This window comes from Phyllostomus hastatus, unplaced genomic scaffold, assembly GCF_019186645.2.
Source record: "Phyllostomus hastatus isolate PE091 unplaced genomic scaffold, TTU_PhHast_1.1 phas_contig_86, whole genome shotgun sequence".
In the NCBI taxonomy this organism is placed as follows: Eukaryota; Metazoa; Chordata; class Mammalia; order Chiroptera; family Phyllostomidae; genus Phyllostomus; species Phyllostomus hastatus.
Window position 1 is genome coordinate 52,185,462 of NW_025333977.1, and position 20,409 is coordinate 52,205,870.

The window sequence follows — 20,409 nt, forward strand, 5'->3', positions numbered from 1 at the left end:
AACAAATTTATTATAAAACTACCATGTACCCGCCATTCACTGCTGAATGCTGAAAACACACATAAATAATATAGTTCCTCACTTTTTATAAAACAGAACCATGGCTACTTTATAAGAAGACATCATCAAATTGAAGAATATCTTTTACTTTATATGTGAGACATTAAGTATGATCTTAATTCCAGCTTTCTTTCCAAAGCCAATGGCTTTAATCACTGATAGGTTGAGATTGGCTAACGACCCAGAAGACAGGAGAATATCCCAAGCATGCCTTGGGATATGAGACCATCAGTTCCAATCCCAAGGCATTTCTGAAATAGCTGTACTTGAGGTGCCAGGATCTTGATGGCTTCTCCAGGAAATTGGAAGAAGAGAATTGTTTCATAATAAATACTCTGATCAGATAATTGGATTTACATTAATTACCCTGAAATGGATGAGCCTAACATGCAAATTATATATATCAAGAGCTAGTGATTAGCACCTAAGCTTACTAATGGATTTCAGAAATTGATTTCATAAAAATTTTTTGAATCAAAACAATCATTTAGATACTATGATGAATTAGTGTGCTTGATTTGTATTCCTTTGGAAATAATAATTGAGAGTAAACATGAATTAGAGAACTTAAAAGTATGGTTGAGTCATTCTCTTTAACTATATTTATATTTATGCAACTCAATGATTGCTTTTTATATTTTCTGAAATATAAAAATCATTATTTAAATTATTTAAATTTATTTTTAAAAGCAAGCATATTGTGGCTGCTGTTGTAAGGTTCTAAATGCATAAAAATTAGGATAGAATTTGGACATTAAACTGCCTCATTTTTTTTGTAAAAATAAATACAATGTTTTAGGAAGAAAAAGGTGAGAAGAGAAGGAACAATAGGAACATTGTTAAGCAAGTAATGTATTATCATTAAATAGTGTTCTAAGCACTTTACCAGAAATATTAATAGTATAGCAGTAGCAGAATTTAATCTTACTAAATCATTTAGAGTAAGAAGACTACTTAAGAACATACAGTGCAAAATAGTTAAGAACTTCTAGCTCTCCTTCCTCAGAACAATAAGCTGAGATATTAAGAAGCCCTTTTTTTCTATGCTTGCAGAAGGAGTTCAGAGCCAGATTAAACAATAATCTGGTTTTGTTCTAGTTGGTGCCTTGATCTAACTCTCAAAGTATGAATTTGAACCAAATCACAGGAGACAATTTAGGACTGATGGTGAAATTATGTTATCTGTTGGATTTGAACTCTCATCATCATTCTGGGTTATCAGGCAGGAAAATGATAGAACAGAAGATGATGGAAAGAAAGAAATACCAATGGAGTGACAAGTATGTATTTGGCCCAGTTCCTAATTTTTTATATTCCCATATTTAATATAATTTCTAAAGCATCACAGCCAAAATATTATCATCAGCCATTTCCATGATCACTTTTTATCCCTTTATTTTGTTTCTCTTTTGTTTATGGCTATTAATTGGCTTATCTAGCTGTTTTGTTTTTTCCCTATCCCCAAATGCCTATGAGAAGATAAAGGCGAAGAGACCAAAACAGTGCATTCTACACAGTTGGAGTTCAATGAATGAATGTGAAAATGTTAGTGACTTGTTGAGTGAGAACATTATATTCCCAGCTTTGCTTTCACATAGACATTGTTCACTCACTCTTACAAACAAAAAATCCTGAGAGCCTGGATTATGTATGTAGTATCACACAGGTAAAAATGGCTGAGCTGGTTTTCAATAAAAAAAGTCACAGAATAATAATAATATTATATACCTTGTAAAGATAGTTTACAGTTATACCTTTAAATATAAATAGAAACATTTCTGGGGGAATCCGTACAAGTGGATAAGATTTAGAATGCAATGTGTGTATATAATATAGGGGTTATTTATCATGTACATAATTTCATTTTCTTTTGTAAAATACAAAATTTTCACAAAAAGTATATTTAGTCTTGTAATTTTTAAAAATGATAGTATCCAGTGCAAGATTCACATTCCTACCTACACGATGCCAGCCTCTGTGGACTTTTCTAGCAGTGAGGGAGCTGAGAACAGTAAAGATGAGATCATTCAATTAGAATGTGAAATTAGGTAATTTAGTTTTTGGAACTGAAAGTGCCACAAAATGAATATATGGAGAAACATTTACAGATTATACATGAATCAGTAAGGATGTGAAGTTACATAAAGTTTATGTATTATACATAAAGACTGAGATTGTACATGTGTCTTGGCACAACATGTCCTCCAAGTCTGGACAATCCATTTGAAACTCAGCAATTCAGTACTACCCCTTCTGTCATATGTCTCTGATCCATGTATTCCATTCATCTCTGAATGTTTAATACATACATCCACAAAGGCACTAACTGTGTCCTATAATTATGAGGCTCCAGCTCAGGTTGGTAACCAGCATTAACATCCTGGCTGCTGTAATATAAACAAAGCTTGTCTTCAGAGACAAAAAGGCTCTGGCAGAGAATGTTTATTTCTTGAGAGTGTGTTAGGAATAAAAGATGTATTGTTTGAAAATTAAAAGGAGAGAACGAACAGTAAGGCCCTGTGATAATGAGTATTTATATAGAGAAGACTACTACAAACATGAGAATAAGTGCAAGATCCTGCATTTGCTTTTAATTGTTCTCTTTTAGAATCATAGAGTTTTAATATCCTTATAGGGCATTCCATTATCAATAATCTTAGAAAAAATAAATCAAAATGGGACAATGCTTAGAATGTTGTTGTATAATTACATTCAGTGGTACCAGTATCCCAATAAGTAATAAGAAAACATGTTAAAGAATATAGTTAGACCAATGACAAAGAGAATAACATCTAGAAATTAGAAAAGATATTCAAAACACCACTGAGAGGCTCTTTGAGCAGTGAAGAGATTGTAGGAATTTGGCAGCATGTAGAACTGGCTCTGACATTTACTGATCCGACAAGTGGGGCATGACTGCTCCAAATTTCTGAGCCTTGGCTTCATCATTTGTAAAGCAGGTAAAGATCACAATCTGAGAAAACACGGATGGTCCTCAAAATAAAAATTTTCCTAATTTCTATTGGAACTTGACCTAAACTACTAGGCAATCAACAGCATTCTGTGCCCTCTTGGATTAAATGCTCTACTTTCTGGAAAGGAAGATACAGTCTGTTTGCCTATTCACTTCAATGGCCCATTAATAAAGAGAATATAGTAGATACCGATTTTAAGTTGCCAGCACAGTGTCAAATACTGTATAATAGCAAAGCTCTATTTATGGCTCAATTTACACAGCACATGAAAAGAATTTCTCTAGGTAAAAATATAACAAAAGTGTTTAAAGATTCTTACTAATTTGGTAGTGACTTTTTCTGTACTATCAGTGGGATAAATATTTATACTAAAATTTATATTGAAACATCATAGCCATTCAAGAAATTGTGGAGTAATTGAAAAAATAGGGAAAAAAATATGACCTAAATTTCACACTTTTTATAAATAGTGAATCAAGAAAACTGTACTTGAACAATTAAAATTAAAGAAATAAAAATTAAACAGTGAATCAAAATAGATCAAGAATTTATGTAAAAATTGGAAATTATTAAATTTTTAGAAAAAAAAGAAAAATTTCAAGATCTAGGTTAAGTTAGAGTTCTCTAGAATTAAAACAAAAATAATTCATAAAAGAAAAAATAATAAAATGAGCCACACTTAAACTTGAATTTTTGCTCAGTAGACAACATGAAGAGTATGAAAAAAAATGCTACAGACTGAGAGAAAATATTTGCAAGTAACATATCTAACAAAAAGGCTGGTATCTGGAATAAATTGTCTAAACCCAACAGTAAAAAAACCCAGTTATAAAATAGGCAAAAAAAGACATTCAGCATTCTAAGTCATCAGAGATAATGCAACTTAAAACCACAATGAGATATCACTACACACCTATCACAATGTTAAAATTCAAAGTAGAGAATACTAAATGCTTGGATGCAGAGAAACAAAGTCATGCACACCTTACTGTTGAGAATATAAAAATGCTATAGCTAGTCTGCAAAACAATTTGGCATTTATACATAAACATAAACGTGTAATTACCATATGATTAAACTATTGTGCTCTTGAGCACTTGTTCCAGAAAAATAAAAACTTGCATTTACGTAAAAACTTCATATAAATATTTATAGTAGCTTTATTTTACAATTGCCAAAAACTAACCCAGATATCCTTCAGTGGGTGAATGGTTGACTTGTTACACATACCTGCCATGGAATATTACTCAGCAATAAAAAGGAATAGCTATTTATAGATGCAATGACTTAAATGCATTTCCTAGGAATTACATTGAGTGAAAGAACCTTAAGTCTTTAAGAGGTTGTATTCTGTATAATTCCACTTATGTAACATATTTCAAATGTCAAAATTTTAGAAATGGGGAACAAATTAGCTGTTGCTAGTGGTTAGGAATGGGGAAAGGAGGCATGAGAGAGCTGGGTGTGGTTATAATGGGTAATTCACAGGCCCCTTGTAAAGATGGAAGTGTTACCTGTGGTAATGGATTAACAAGTGAGAAAATTGTATAGAACTCAATACACACCTATAGGTAAATCTGAGTAACTCTGAGATAAGTGGATTGTATCGATGTCACTATCCTGACTGTGATTTTGGACAATAGATTTTTAAAATGTTGCCATTGGAGGAAACTGGGTAAAGGGCACATAATATCTCTCTCTATCATTTCTTACAACTGTATGTGAATCTATAGTTATCTCCATAAAAAATATTAATTAAAAGAATAAACCATTTGAGTTTTTTAAAAATAAATTGTAAAGTTTTTGTGTGTTCTTTTTGTACTAACAGTCCTTGATATAAAATTGAAGGGATGTAACAATATCACAATGGGAAAAATAGTGGGAGAAATTGTAAATTACTGTGTCTATAATAAAATGGCAATGCAATAATTCCTAATTCCTCAACAGTTATTTTGTAAATTAATAATTTATAGTATTTCAAGATATTTTATTCCCAATAACTAATAAGAATCAAGAAAGTACAAAGATGTTTGGAACACAACAGTTATAAAATTATGTCTCATTCCATTATTTGATATTTGAATGTCATTAAATACTTGAAAGGCAACAAATAGTGACTCAGAATCATAAATTATGCTTTATATGTAATATATACCCATTTGATCTCTGTATATAAAACAACTTTCTACATTAATAATTTTAAAATGACTTAACAAGCCATGGTATATCTCATAGTATATTCTCTATCTTTTCCAAAATGAGAACATATAGCTAATATTACAATTAAAAGAGATGTGTTTTTATATTTTTTCCTCTTCTATTTTATGTCTTATTTACTCTTTAAATACCTCAACTAAGCCAAGTAAATATTTTACACATCAACAGGAAATCATCCATTCTGGTAACAATATAAGAGCAAAAATATGTCACTTTCTTCTTTTGAATTACACAAATATTTGCCCTGTTTTTGAAGCATTAGAAAGATACTTTTAAAAAATAAAAAGTATATATTTTAGGCCAATAAAATATATCTATTAAAAATTGAACATAAAAATTACATTGAGAACTGCCCTTTTGACTATGGTGATCAAGTAAGATTTTTTTTTAAAGACCCTGCAATTTTTTTCTAAAATCTTCCAGAAGTGTGTTTTTAATCTTGACTTTGAACACTATAAAGTCTCTTGGTCTGCTCCTTTGAATGAATTCAGTTGTTGCACCTGGAGTAGTGCTTGATTCATAATATGTGTGCTTCTCCAGCAGCCTGGAATTGCATGTCTGGACAGGAGTCCCCCATCAGCCTCATCCTGTTATAGGAGGTCACCACCACACCTAGCAAGTGCTTTTCAATAGAATCTGAATGTCTCCTATATTTCCTTGGTGGGATTAAACAAGGGCATGCACAGCATGTTTTTGACTGGATACACTGCACTGAAAGTCTTAGTCCAGATAATAATTAACAGTTGTTTTTTGTTTTTGTTTTTGTTTTTGTTTTATTTTTTTTTTACAAAAGAAGAAGAAAAGGAAGTAAAAGAAGAGGAAGAAGAAGACTGAATCTAAGCTGACCTTAGACATCAATGGTAGTCTCTCAGCACTAAAATAATTGATTGTCCCATAAAGGGACATAGTTTAATGACAAATTGGTTCTATGAGTAGATGCTAAGTTCTGTGGCTAGTCTCATCTACCTGCATTCACTCACTACTGTGTAAAGGCATTATTACTAAGTGAATAGCCTACCAATGTGAATGTTGAGGATGAGAAAGAATGGGTAAAAAGAAATTGCTATATGACTACAACAGAGATAAAGACATTTTGGATAAAGCCAAGAAGACATAATTTTGAACTTAAAAAGCAGTATTTGTATAATGGTGCTTTAGGTAATATAACCTAGCTGATCGAGGCTTTCTTTTTATTAAACATGATACCTTAATGCTCAATGAATAAATTAAAATCTTAAGACACCCAAGTGACAATCTGCCTATCTTTGGATATCAGTCCTCTTAGAATAAGACATCGTAAATTTAATTTTACACTAAACATTTTTATAAGAAGTAGTTTAATAATTGAATATGGACCAGCCTCCTCCAGTTCATCTTTATTGCAGTCATGGTGCCCAAATGCTGGGCTGTGTCAACACTCTCACATGAGAGTGTGCTTATAGAAATCTTGGCTTTGAGTGTTTACATTGGCTGCTCCTCGGCCCAGTTCCCACGGAGAAAGTATGAAAGAGAGACAATGTCTCTCAGATGGGCACCTGGTGCTGAAACTGTCTGACCAGCCACTTGCCCTAAAGTCCATTGCGTTGCCAGAGACAGAGCCCAAAGAGTAGTCCCTGGGGCCAGTGAAGGGGATGGCATACACTTTATTTCTGAAGCAGCTCACTGCTGGCAAACTCCAGGAGTCTGTTCTATAGCCTGAGCTGATCGATCTGATCTACTGTGGCTGGAAGCTAAAGAGACCTGACTCTTGACTTCTGTGGCATTCAACCTGGGTCCACAGCCCATGTTCTGTGCAAGTCCTGTCCCAAGCCTGATCCAAAACCAGAACCTGTGGACAAAGCGGCTGCCCTGTGGGATTTCGGGTGTAGCAAACCACCTTGCACAGGAGCTCCTCCTACAGGGATGTGGTATTTAAGGTGCTCAGCAATAAGAAGTAATAAGCAGATCACTGTGGCCACCCCAGGCCTCAGCAGTGTTCCCATTGCTCCAGAAAAAGGACCTTTTCTCTGTCTTTTCTGATCCCAATATGCTTGATACATTGGTACTTGCTCACTCAACTCTGGTGAATGTAATTGTCCTGGTTTTGCATTGGGTGGCAGGCAGCACATTGCTACGGGCGGCTGACTCCTTTTCCTAGAGCATGCCTTCCACTTCAAACTGGGACATGCCAAGTGGCTTCCTGTCTGAAGGGCTCTCTGATGACAAGGACAACTTTCACCTGAAGGCCAGGTCCATGCCCTCTAGCAGCACCCCCAGCTCCCACCCAGTTACCTTGGGTAACAGTGGAGCTGCTGGACCACCCCCAGCCCATCACCCAGAGCAAGTTGGCCACTGCCCTGGCACTGGCCAGCACTCCAGAGAGCTGCTCTCATGCTGACTCCTGGCACCCAGGGCTATTCCTCCAGGACCTCACCAGTGTCTTCAGGTGTCCAGTCAGAGACATGTATCACCAATGACTTCTTCAACAGAGCCATACAGCATACCCTGCAGGCCTCTGGGCAGCCCATCCTTTAGAGCCATGGGGAGCTTCAGCAGCAGCAGCTGCATGGCATGGGCACTCAGCACAATGAGCTGAGCCTGCAGATACTTCAGGCCCCTGGCAGAAACACCCAAGCAACTCTGGAGCTCATCTTCGCTGGAGGAGCCCCATGAACTGTCTGCTCCTCCTGAATCCCCAACAAACTGCCAAGGTGACTGCTCATGGGAGACTCCTGGAGGTTCCCTGTCTCTCCTTTCCCCAATACACATGATGGTCAACCTTCAAAAAAAAAATCTTGACTTTGTGTGTCCACTTTACTACAGAGAGCATGCAACTGAGACAGCACTGTAGACTTAGAAAAATGTCCTGCTTACTGAAAGTCACTGAGCAAGAAGCTCAGCATTACTCAGGCCCAGGCCATGTAGCTCAGCTTGTTAGGGAATCGTCTCCATATGTCAAGGATGCGGGTTCCATCCCCAGTCAGGGCAACAAGAATCAACCAGTGAATGCATAAATAAGTGAAACAACAAATCTATGTTTATCTTTCTCTCTCTTTTACTCTCACTCTCACTCTCAAATAAAATTTTTTAAAAAGAGATCAACCTTACTCCTTAGAAAAAGCATAAATCATCAAATAGTTAGGTTATAGATAGACAGATAGATAGATAGATAGATATGAACAGGAGGAGCCAACATGGGTTCAGGTAAAACAAGCTTTGTCAAATGGACAAGATTTCTAAGGCTGGCAAATCAGTGTAATTTCCTGTATAAGTATGTTTGTGCTCCCACAAGGCATTCTACAAACCACACTGCAAGCTTGTATAGAATATTGAAATATATGGACTATTAAAATATTTGAATAAATTGAAAACTTGTTAAATGGCCATACTAAGCATTTTTAGTAACAGCTAATCTTTCAAACGTATTTATATAAAATGTGTACACGTACTCTATTTTTATCTTTCACATATTTATCAAAGTTTCAGGTGAACATTAAGGATGTAGATCAAATATGTAGAGTAAACCAAATTTTAGAGCATAAGCCTTAACTCAGAGTCAGACTTAGGTTGCAAATCTAGGACTGCATGGTTCCAACTGCTTTCTTAACCATATTTTAAACAACCTTATTAAGTGGAATCAAACCTCAAAACCAAGATGAAATTGAGCTGGAAACAATTTTAACCTTTTTATGACAGTGACAAAAATCAGTGACTAATCACATGGGAAGCCCCAGAATTTCTAGGTCTTTACAAGATGTACATGAACTAACTATAATTTGTATGTTCTAATATGCAGAATTCTTCCACAGGATAGTCTGGTGGGCTCATTAAGGGTAAGACTTTAAGTAATAGATTACCCAGAGAAAGGAACTAGGGATCATGGGAGGTTAGTAAATCACAGAAGCAATGGAAATTGGGACTATTTTAGCAAAGGGAATTAAAAAAAAATGGGAGATATGCTAGGTATCCTCAAATGTTTAAAGGACTATCATAGTCATGTCAAAGCAGATTTTCCCCTCTTCTTGTTTAATAGGGAAGCCTAGAAGGAAATACAAGTCGGATGATTAAATTTTGTTCACTACAAAGAACTTTATCTTAATTAGGACTGTCCAGCAGAAGGATCATTGTCTTTCAGGGATGTTGTAGACAGAATCTCATTATTTGGAGAGATGTTAGGCTAGATCTCCTTTAAGATTCTTCCAACACAATCATTTAATCACTAGGATGTAGTGTATATATGCTCTGTAAATTTTGTGGCAGAATATATAAGTTTTCCATTCCTTCCAAAAGAAGGAAGTCCATTCTACAAGAAAAATAAAAGGATTTCTAGAATGTCATTAAACTAAAAAGGGTAATCTTTTTTCATCTGTACATAAGTTGAGTCACCTTCATTGTATTGTATAACCTATTTTGCCCTAAATCTGTAGAATTACCACATCCCCTGCACACTGTGGATCAGTGTTTAGAACCTACAATTCAAACAGTAAACACACTGTAATATCATCACAAGAACTATGATCAAAGCGGGACAAAACACTCCAAAGATTAATGGAGAAACATTTTTATGGTGTGTGTTTCCAACAAGATATTTGCTATAAAACATCCAAGATTCCACTGAAGGTTTGTAGAGCTCTGTGAAATAGAAATACATTGATAGCATCTTCAGCCTCTTGATAAAAGAAGGGCAGCCTAAATGTAATTATTTCAAAAGTCTCTAGGGAGTGAAGAGATATGTCTCAAATGGCACATTATCTAAAATAAAGTTTAACACACCTTGGGGAAAGCAATAGTGATTCCTTTTACTATTTTAATAATACTAAGTTTTTCTTGTTTTCTGCATCTGTGCTTGATGTCTTTCCTCCTTGTTTCTTTTTTAAAACAACTATAAAGCTATAGAAATAAATAGAGACAGGGAAAGTGGTGAAGGAAGAAGAGAGCAATCAGGAGCTTAAGCAATGCTTAATCTCACATTTCATATTATAAAATCTGCTACATTGGGGGAAATCCCATTTTGCTATACTGAACTTATTCATATATTAAAGAGATTATGTATACACATATGTAAAATGATAATAATTATGTGATATATATTTTATTACCTCTATTCAATATAAATATATTACTCACTATGATTTGCCACATGAAGCTAAATGTGGCATAAATGTAGCATCATTTAAGCATGATTCAAAACCAAGTAATTTATTGGTAATTTAGAAATTCTGTGAATTAACAATTTTCTCACTTGTAAATATTTACTATGCTAAATATACTAAATATTTTCTTTGTTTTATGAACAGGATAATTATATTGATGTTAAAATAGACATTTTCATAAGGTTTTATTCTATATTTGTGCTAAAATAGTAATTTTTGAGGTTGAAATCTGTTTCCATGGATGTGCATTATTCCTTCAAAAAAGGCATGACCCACAAAGTATTTCTCTATGATTCACACTTTGTCTCATGCAGCACATGATTGGATAATCTGTTACCTCAACTTCTGTCTACCCTATTATAGAAAATTTCTGGAGCTTTAAACATTTATAGAAGTTTTTTCTCAGAACTGGGGGATGACACCACTAATCACCAGGTAAGGTTGGAATTTTTCTTGACACCTCCCTTGTCCTCACATATAAAACATTTGTGATGAACAAATACTGATGCTATCTATTAAAAATGTTTTAAATCTCATTCCGTCTACATAAGAATACTCAGCTCCCAACCTAAACATTTCTCATTGGGATTATAAGCCTATTATGCTAATTGGTTTTCTTGCTTCCAGCTAGTTCCTGTTCCACCAAATTCCTTACAATCCATAGAGCTGTCAGAGTGATTCTCTTTGAGGAGAAAATCCTTGTTTACAAATTCTCTGTAAAGTTCTAAAACTTCTGTATAAACTTTAAACCTCTTAATATGAGATCAAATGTCTTCCATAATCCAATTTGTGTGCTTTTTAATCTATTATCACTCTGCCATAAGGACCTTAACTAACTCAACATATAAAACTAGCATTAGCACCTTCCCTTCTCAGCCCTCTTTGACTTGGACAATAATGGTTAGTCTTTTTGGAGTCTCATACCATTCTTTCAAACTTCCCACACCTTGAACAAGGAGGGAGATAGAAGATTGTGGAAAATTACGTCTTGTTAAAAAGCTTCAGACTGAATATAGAAGGACAGAATGGCAATAAGGTATGCTGGAAGAGTCACCTTTGCTCATCTCTGCAACCTCATCGTATCCCACTCTCAAGCCCCTCACCTGTAGACGAGGTTGTCAGTTGGGGTGATTTTGTCTCCTAGGGGAAAATGCATAGAGTCATTTTGGTTTGTCACAACTTGTGTTTGAGGGTGCACAGGCATATATAGCAAATAGAGATCAGGGATGCTGCTAAACATCCTTTAATGCACAGGATTGACAACCCCCATGCCCTCAACGAAGATTATCCAGCCCAAACTGTTAATAGTGCCAAGTTAGAGACCCCCTGCTACAGATCCCAAGCATAAAAAAGAATGATATTTTAATTCCTGGAACATGGCACACTTTCTCTTTGTTTCAGTTCTCTGCAAATACTTTCATGTGTGTCTAAAGTTCCAGTTTCTTCCCTCTCTCTCTCTCTCTCTCATATCCACCCCAGAGTGGTTTGCATGGTGACATATTACTTATTCTGATTATCTTGGGTTAAAGATTGCTCTCTCTAGGAAGTCAGTCCTGATCCCTATCTGTACTAAGTACTTTTAGAATGTGCATCTATAGCAATCTCTTCCTCCTATAGTTACAAATTTGTTATAAATATTCTTTTAATTGTAGATACCTGTTTAAGTGTCTATTTTAATAATGCCAGAACAATCTTCCTAAGGACAGAAACCAAGTCTGTGATGTTCACTATCTCCTATGCCCAGATCTTTGTCTGTCTCGCAGTAGGAGCATGATATGCATTTGTAGCAAGAGAGATAGGGAGGAAAAAATAGATGAAGTGCCTAATCATATCAGTTATAAATAAATTTTAATTATATTTTATTGATTATGCTATTTAAGTCCCAATTTTTTCTCCCTTTTATCCACCCTCCACCCTATACCCACCACCCTCTTGCATCCCCCCCTGCTTAGTTCATGTACATGGGTTGTTTGTGTGAGTTCTTTGGCTCCTCTATTTCCTATAATAGTCTGTACCCACCCCTGTCTATTTTGTGCCTACCAATTTTGCTTCTTATTCCCTGTACCTCCCCCTCATTCTTCCCTACCCCCTCACCACTGATAACCCTCAATGTGGTCTCCATTTCAGTGATTCTGTTCCTGTTCTAGTTGTTTGCTTATTTTTTGTTTATTAGGTTCAGTTGTTGATAGTTGTGAGTTTGTTGTCATTTTACTGTTCATAATTTTTTATCTTATTCAATTTAGATAAGTCCCTTTAACATTTCATATAATAAGGGCTTGGTAATGATGAACTCCTTTAACTTGACCTTATCTGGGAAGCACTTTATCTGCCCTTCCATTCTAAATGATAGCTTTGCTGCAGAGTAATCTTGAATGTAGGTCCTTGCCTTTCATGACTTCAAATACTTCTTTCCAGCCCTTTCTTGCCTGCAAGATTTCTTTTAAGAAACCAGCTGATAGTATTCTGGGAACTCCTTTGTCCTCTGTAGGTAACTCTTCCTTTACTCTTGCTGCTTTTAAGATTCTCTCCTTACCTTTAATCTTGGGTAATGTAATTATGATGTGCCTTGGTGTATTCCTCCTTGGGTTCAATTTCTTTGGGACTCTCTGAGCTTCCCAGACTTCCTGGAAGTCTATTTCCTTCACCAGATTGGGGAAGTTTTCCTTCATTATTTGTTCACATAAGTTTTCAATTTTTTGCTCTCCCTCTTCTCCTTCTGGAAGCCCTTTGATTTGGAGGTTGAGGCATTTAAAGTTGTCCCAGATCTTCCTAAGCCTCTCTTCATTTTTTTGAATTCTTGTTTCTTCATTCTGTTTCAGTTGCATGTTTATTTTTTCCTTCTGTTCCAAATCTTTGATTTGAGTTTTTGTTTCCTTCTCTTCACTGTTGGTTCCCTATATATATTTTCCTTTATTTCACTTTTCATAGTTTTCACTTCTTTCTCTACTTTGAGACTGAGCTCAATCAATTCTGTGAGCATCTTGATTACCAGTGTTTTGAACTGTGCATCAGAGAGGTTGTCTATCTCCTCATCGCTTAGCTCTTTTCTGGAGTTTTTTTAAGATTTTATTTATTTATTTTTAGAAAGGGAAGGGAGAGAGAGAGACATCAATGTGTGGTTGCTGGGGGCCATGGCCTGCAACCCAGGCAAGTGCCCTGACTGGGAATCGAACCTGCAATGCCTGGTTCTTTTCTGGAGTTTTGATCTGTTCTTTCATTTGGGCCATATTTCTTTGTCTCAGTGCACCAATTATGTTTTAAGTGGGTGGGGTCTTAGGTATTCTCCAGGGTAGGGCAACCCTCTCCCCTGTGTTCTGGCACTGTCTGTCAGGGAGGGGTTAGAGAGAAAACAATGCCGCTCGCTCACTCACCTCTAACCCCACTTCCCAATGAACTTTCCTGTGAGGCTGAGAGTTTCTTGCACCTTTGTAACCATCCAGGATTTCACAGCTAGAAGTTTTGCGTCTTTATTTTCCTTGTCAGCTAGCCTAGTGGTGCCTGTGCAGTCCTTCAATGCACTGCAGGTCCTCACTGTTTGGCTGTCTATCTCTGCCCATCCTGCCAGTCTGGATGAATGTTTCTTTAACTCCTTAGTTATTGGACTTCCATGAAGTTTGATTTTCTGGCAGTTCTAGTTGTTTATTGTTTTTCAGTTGTTTTAAAATGTGCTTCTTTTGGTTGTGCAAGAAAAAAAGCATTTTTACCTCCGCCTCCATCTTGGCTGGAACTCTCTATTAATAAAAATGTATCTCTTTAAAGGATATACATTGATTAAGAATTATGCTTATAAAAGTTGTGAGAAAAATAAAACTAATATCTTAAATTTCACTTTCTGCACTTACATTATACAATGGGAGTCATGACTCTTTCCAAAATATATAAATTGGAATTTTTTGAAAAAATATGAGGATATCATTGGTTTGTTGCATTCTGTAGAGTACCCTTCAAAGTTCTTTCATGGAAAGTTCCACAAGGGGATAGTGTGAAGGGGGCAGATGTAGGGATGTATTGTAAATACTAAGTATATAGAATAATTTGTGAGAATTCTGGCCACCTCTCTAATACTAAATTTAGTTTATCTTGTATTAAGACCTGGACAGGTTGTCATAAACAGTGGTCTTAAAGTCACCTCAACAAATACTTCTCATTAGAAGGCAGAGTCAAGGTCAATTTTAGAGCCTTGAATAAGCTTATCAACATGAATTTAATAAGTTTACATATAATGAATAATTTCTTACTTCATAAATGATCAAAAATATTGGATTTTGGTCCCTCTCTTGATAATAGACCTAAATCTCAGTATCCCGGGCCATTCCTCTTGTCCTAGAAAATATGTGCCTTAAAAATGATATCAAATTGAGCCCTGGAAAGGTCTTTTCACTTGATTAAAGATGTTAACACATGCAATTTTAGATAAAGAAACAAAATAAGAGAACTTGTTATTATCACTAGTAATACTCATTACCATTATGTTACTTGTGCCACTGCCATATTCCTAGCATTAAATAGAAGATGAAACCATTGTCCTTTGTGATATATATACATATATAGTTTAATTTTTATGAAATACAGTTATAGAAATCAAATTATCACGTTTGCTTCTCTTTCTACACTGCAAGTTTGGCATATTTATTACTTACAACACAGCATTTCAAGCTGGCATTTGGATCATTTCAATAACTAATGTTTGTTTTATCAACAATGGTTTAATTTGACATGCTGCATAATGCATGTGCAATAACAGTGCCATGTTTGATGGATAAATGCCTAGGAAAAAAATTCAAATTGGCTAATAAATAAAATTGAATTTCGAGAACCCATTTATTTTAAGGAAACTTGTCATGGGTTATTAACTGTACTAAATAATGGCTTGTTTATGTCTGTGCATAAATAATTTGAAACAAATCGGGTGACATAGTTAGAAACTATCATACTTCACTTACTGCTAAATGTTAAAGAAAGCTTGCTTCCTCAGCTCCTTACCACCAGACCTGTTATTTTTCAAAAACAATTTCTATTTGTCAAAAAGATTATGACCATAATTCAGCTGAATTTTTATACATTTAAGGAAAATCTATTTAGGTATTAAAAATGTTAATCGATAGGGAATTAAACTAAAATTTTGACTCTAGATTAATGGCTCTTTGTTCTGCCCACATATTACAATCTACTAGGAGATTTATTTCTTTTTTATTTTTTAAATGCAGGTGCTCTGTTTCTTATTTCTGGAGATTCTGAGTCAAATGGTCTGAAGTGTTTTTTCTTTTTTAAATTAGTTGAGTTGTTTTACTTGATGTTGTTATGTTTTTAAAACCCCTAAGCAATTGTAAACAGAAAGCCAAGATTGAGAATTCCTGTTCTAATGTCACAAATGCACATTTAATTTATTGGTCTCACTTGGACAGTGATATCAAATTGTTTAATACTAGTAACTGCTCCATTTAACAAACAGTTTTCTGAGCATGCCTTCTAAACATGTAATTCTAGATGCTAAGGGGATTAGCAAGATAGCCTTTCTTCTCAAGGAGTTTATATCCGGGAACACAAGTGACAATATTGAAAAGCTGAGTAAGATAATTGTCACAAGAAAAGTGTTAACAAATGCTGGGTGAGATTATGTAGAGAGGTGGGCAGGGATCAAAACAGATTTTCTGGAGTAGGTAGGATTTAGCAAGACTCGTCAGTAAGTGTGGATGCACACTTGAACCTTTTTAGTGTCTCCACACCTCATGGTCTCACAATAATGTGCCTAAGTAAATAAACCAAATGTTTTTACTTTATTAATTAAAAACAATAATTCTGTATATTTTCATTTTGCATTGCACTGTGGAGACTGGTTTACATAAAGCATCAGTTTTGAGCCTTGTAATATAGTATGGTATTTAGTATCCCAATTTTTGGATGAGAAGCCAGATGGTCAGAATGTAAATGAATTAATCAATTTACAAAACCAACAAGAGCAGAGTTGGAACTATGATCAATCCTCCTGAGTCCTAAACAGTCCAGACCATTTTTATCACCCAAATTTAAAGGTAAGAAGTCACTGAGCATAGGCTAGACTCCAGGTGCTTTAAAACCAAATTGCTCTCTTAGAATATGCTATTCCATATAGATACTTCATATACCATACTTTCCATATACAAATGTACATAAATTATATCTATATGTCAATGTATATAAAGTATAGCTGATGTCTTTTATAAATTAACTTTTCAAAAGGGATTAGAAATTGGTGCTCTATTTTTTTTGTAAACACAATACTAATTCGCAGTCTCACTACTTTTCCCCTAATAGAACTTTCTTCTTTCTCTGTATTCACTTTGCAATCATACTCAATACCTGGAACTTGGGAAATCTCCAAAGCTGAGCAAGTTTAGAAGCTATAAAAACTCAGGGATTGAAAGAGTTGAGGGTCAGCTCTTAATTTCTGCCTTCTGATGGTTCAGTTTGGTTGAACTTGCTTTATCAGGAGCCATTTGCCCATGATCTGAAGTTCTTCACTCATGATTTCTGTGATTTATTATCAGAATTTTCTGGGTGCCCAGGACCATCTTATGTTTTGACAATTTTGTAGAAGGACTCACAGAACTCAGAAAAACTATTTACTTACAATTACAGTTAAACGATACAACTTAAAATCAGCAGAGACAGAAGGCACATAGAGAGGAATCCGGAGGCTCCAGTTCTCTCACACTGCAGATTCAGGAACAGTGCTTAATTCTCGGAGCAAGAACATATTAAGACATTCATAAAGCATTGCCAACTAGGGAAGCTCCCCTGGGCCTTGAGTCTAGGATTTTCATGGGAGTCAGTCTTGCAGGCATGGATCTCATGTGTTACGGACCTTAGCTACTCAATCTCCAGCCTCCATCCAACTCCTGGAGCCTAATCAGTACAGTGTAACCCAAGGTATCAGGTGAAAAAACAAGCAAACAAACAAAAAAAACTAAAAAAAGAAAAGAAAGACAAGCATTCACTGTAAATCACATTGTTTGCATAAGCTATGTGGTACAGCCCCAAACTCCATGTATACAAAGACACTCTTATCAGCCAGAATGTTCCAAGGGCTTAGAGATTTTCTTGTCAGCCAGAGTCTACCAGGGACCCATCCTTTCATGAAATCTGCAGGGTTTCAACACTCCAAGCCTGCCAAATTAATCCTGTATTGCATAGCATCTAAGGATTTTTTACTTGCAATTTGTCACCAATGGGGATGCCCTCCATTAAAGTTTATTTTTCATTTAAAACTTATTATTTTAGTTAATATCATAATCTAGACAAAGACCTCTGCCTGAACCTTTGTGAGGATTATATATATTTAGGTTTTGTGTTTTTCTATGGATTGGTTTTATTGATGTTGTTGCTACAATGTAATTAAAACAGAGTTCAGTATATTTCATAAAATGCATTCATTCTTCCTTTATTTTTCATGCAGTAATTAATAGACATTGCCAATGGAAGATAGACACTACCTGGACTAGTCAAGGAAGCTAGAGAACTTCTGTTATTTATTCAGCCCTTATATTTCAAGACACTGACTGTGAACTTGGTGTATGAGTCAAGACTGACAAATCTACAGACCACTTAACTTCCAAGAAGTATGGCAAAATGAACTTCAAAGGCAACTTACAAAATTTACTGAAGGGATGATTTTACCTTGTCTCCATTCATAATTAGGAGTCACAACCCAGAGATAGGCAGGATAAGCTATTTCATTTACTATCCATTTGAACTTGGGTATGATATTAACTTTTGAAATAAGAATAGTATCTATATCACAGGATATTTTAAAATAATTTTAAAGAATTCAATGAGATAATAAATGTAAAAGAACTACTCTATTCTTGACACATTTTTAATGCTCAATAGATAGCAGTTGCTACTGTTGCTATTATTTTTACTATTATTAATTTTTATAATAAAGCTTAAATGTTTATAGGAATTTTCACAAACACTGTTTTATTAATTAAGTGTTGTGGCACATTTAAACACAAAAGAATTAAAACTGGAAAAGTCAGAGCATAAGAACTTGGATAGATTTATATACAAAATTACCTCATCTCTTCATCTCTCCTTACCCTATTAAATATATATGGCTATTAACATTTTTGACAACCTTTAGTATTTTAGTATCTGATTCTTCATACTTACCTGATGAGACCTATGACATAATGCTCCAATGAGAATAAAATATGTGTTTTGCTTTCTCACTTGGATGTTCTTTTAAAATAGGAGAGCATTCCTTCTCACATATTAGGCCCTGGCACTCACATTACATTGTAATTAAATTGATAGACCTTAATAAGAAGTAAAGATATGGATGTTCTCATTATATGACTCTTCCAATGTAAATTAATTTCTGAAAACTTTGGCATATAATAGCGTATGTCTGTTTATGCTTTTACTATGCTGCTATATTAGTTGAATAGAGTAGTGGGAGAATCTGCAATAAGAACTAAAGCATGTTCACCCACAGGGGTAATTCAACATGGTGATTCCCTTAACATCTGTTTCAGTGAAGGGGAATCATTTTCAAGGGCCACTTGGAGACAAAGCATATATGTTAAAAGACAGTAGAAGAAAAGATCTGCCTCTAGTCCTTCAAACTAGTGTGTATCCTAATGAAATGCCATGGCATGATTTCTCTTCCCATGCGGTAAATTTAAAAAAAAAGATATTAGCTTTATATTTCTTCATCATTTTACTCACTTTGTTTTCCAGTTTGAGAGAGCCACTAGTTGAGGTCATTCATGAGCACTGTGATATTTGGAGTATATTCTTCTCAACAGAGTAGGGATATTAACAACATTGTCTCCCTCTAGCATATTATCATTATAAAGTAACACACACCATTAGAGAGAAACTCAGTGAAGGACATTATCATTATGTATTAGCACACACCATTAGACAGGAGTTTCAACTGCAAAACCTACTGAGGAGAATAGATTCATAACATCACAGCCCTCCTGGGTAATATAACTGAAAATTTTTTAATCATTCAGCTAAGGTGAACTCAAATGTGATGATTGACACCTCCCATCACTTTGAACCCTCAGTGTTTATTTACTCTGAGAGAAAACAATTATTTTTTTTTCCAATTCAGATGGAAGTAATAATGAAGCAAAGGAATTTTATCTTACTTCAACCAAGGCAAAACTCATACAAATTAAATAATAATAAAAATAATTATCAGCGATTTTCAGTTAAAGGCCTGAAAATATAAGACATTTTCAGTTAAGGAAATTGAACATTGAAGTACTTTTGTGCATAAAATTGTAATCAGTATGTAGGGGGATTTTTAAATGATGCTGACTGAACTCATCTAAATGAAACAAAAGAAAGAACAACCAATGTTTTATTTTAAAATCTTAGCAAAGGGTAATGTCAGAGTGATGTTTCTTTGTCCCAACAAATGTCAAGGTTATTTGTATATGATATGACTAAATGTCATTTCTCCATAAGGATTCCTTTAATCTGTTGTTTATTCTCATGAAACATTAATGTATGCTGTGGATATTTGCCTGTGAAAAAAAAAGAGCAACAAGTTTTGTACTTCTCAAATAAAAATTAATCTTGAATGAGTTCAACTTGCATCATTTGCATTTTCTATGGATAATGAAAACCCTTTGTAAATAAAAGGTTTACTGTAAAGCAAAAAAAGTATGTTTGAGGGTGTAACTCTCATCTAACCACTGTCTAGGGGTTTGTAGTTGCCACATTGACATGACTGACTGTTTTTCAGCTTCCACTTCAGTATAAAAATACAAAAGTGAGAGCAAAGATGATAAAGTGCATCATATATCTAAAACTAACTTTATTTGTTTAATATTTACCTATTTCAAATGACTCAGCAATCAATGGATACAAAGTTATAACATAAAATATATTTTATATATACATATTTACAAATATTTGTATACGAATGACCAGTGGCAAAATGTATAGCTTTTTAACTAGCTTAAAAATACCAAAATTTCAAGACTGGTTCAAATACTATTTTATACATAGAGGATGACTAAGTACTG

The 20,409-nt window shown here is 34.7% G+C and overlaps 1 protein-coding gene and 1 pseudogene across 12 annotated transcripts in view; both read left to right on the forward strand.

Moving 5' to 3' along the window:
• The window catches only part of ROBO2 (roundabout guidance receptor 2), a 1,629,349-nt gene that overhangs the window by 615,671 nt on the left and 993,269 nt on the right, over nucleotides 1–20,409 (forward strand). The gene's annotated exons all lie outside the window — the stretch shown is intronic.
• On the forward strand, nucleotides 6,755–7,904 carry LOC123826897 (annotated as a pseudogene).